A 1,351-nucleotide genomic window follows, 5' to 3' on the forward strand; every position below is an offset into this window, starting at 1 on the left:
AGATTCCGATTGTCGGGACGACAATCTATAAGAGGGAGTGCAGTGTTATGCCCGTCGCATGCCGTGCTATGGACACCAGTGGTATCACGTTGTCAAGACGCCGTGCGGTTGTTGATAAAAGACGGCTGTCAGATATTGAGAAGTCAGAACGCTCGGACGTGCTTCTCCACTGATATTATATTTTACGATACGGTATTCTGTACGGACGACTTCGTGGAGTTGACGTGGCTCAATAAACGACTTCCTGTTTTCCGTACTTTAAAAACACTTGAGTCTGACTTCATTTCCGCGGCTTGGGCGCGCGCGTTGCTATACGAGTGCGATCTTGCATAACGGGCGCAACAGTATTTTATGTCAATATATGCCAGAATAAAGTACAAAATATCTCGTAAACTATTGGCTTTTTAATATCATTACCTTAATACGTTTATATGCAGAATAATTAGAGGAATCATATTGTGTAAAAAAAGATTATACAATTCCATTTAAAAAAATGGAGGTGATCTAGAAATCTCCGAACGCCGCCACTCACGGAAAAACTACTACTAGTATATTGTAACCCTCTTGATGCTATATACAAATTCAATAAATATATCATTTCATATCTCTAGAGATAGCGGAAATATTCTAAGTGGAGAGAGTTACTGCCCCAACCTGTATATATACAGTACGCAACAAAATTATCGCAACAAAATTTTTCATCGAAATTTTCCTATTTTTCAAATACTTTCATCGTATCAAGACGATTTTTTTTTTATTTTATAGCTAATTTTCTGTACTTTAAGAAAAACATGATGCGAAATTAGGTGCAATTCGATGCCGCATCTCCATGTTTTGATAAAGCCCAAGAATTTTTTTTCTAAAAAAATTTGATTGTTTGACGCTCTACCTGGATTGCCTCGATTTTTTTTCGAAAATACCACATAGACCATCGTAAAGTGGACTTTTCAACAAACAGTTTGAAAAAAATTCGAGTTTCTACAATTTTTTTTAACCGAGTAATGCCATTTTGAAGAAATTCGGGCATTTTTAACGAATACCGCTAGCATTACCATTACCCGATACGTACCGCGAGGAGGTTGCTGGTCGGACTTTACGCATCATTTTGGCCCTGAAAAGGGCCGATTATGAAAACCATTTGTCAAATAGGGACACCGTGGCTCGTCACTTCTACAGTATTTTCTGACTCCAAACCCTATTTGCCTAATGCCAGAGCGATCAAATGTTAGAGGCATTCAATATCGTGTATTGCCACCTCGGCGTCGGATAACCTCTCCTAAACGTTCTTGCATATTAATGCATGCTCTGATTGAATCTTGAGGTATCTCGTGTCAGATTTCATGTAGAGCTC

The sequence above is a fragment of the Trachymyrmex cornetzi genome, unplaced genomic scaffold, assembly GCF_001594075.2.
Source record: "Trachymyrmex cornetzi isolate Tcor2-1 unplaced genomic scaffold, Tcor1.1 scaffold881, whole genome shotgun sequence".
Taxonomy (NCBI): domain Eukaryota; kingdom Metazoa; phylum Arthropoda; class Insecta; order Hymenoptera; family Formicidae; genus Trachymyrmex; species Trachymyrmex cornetzi.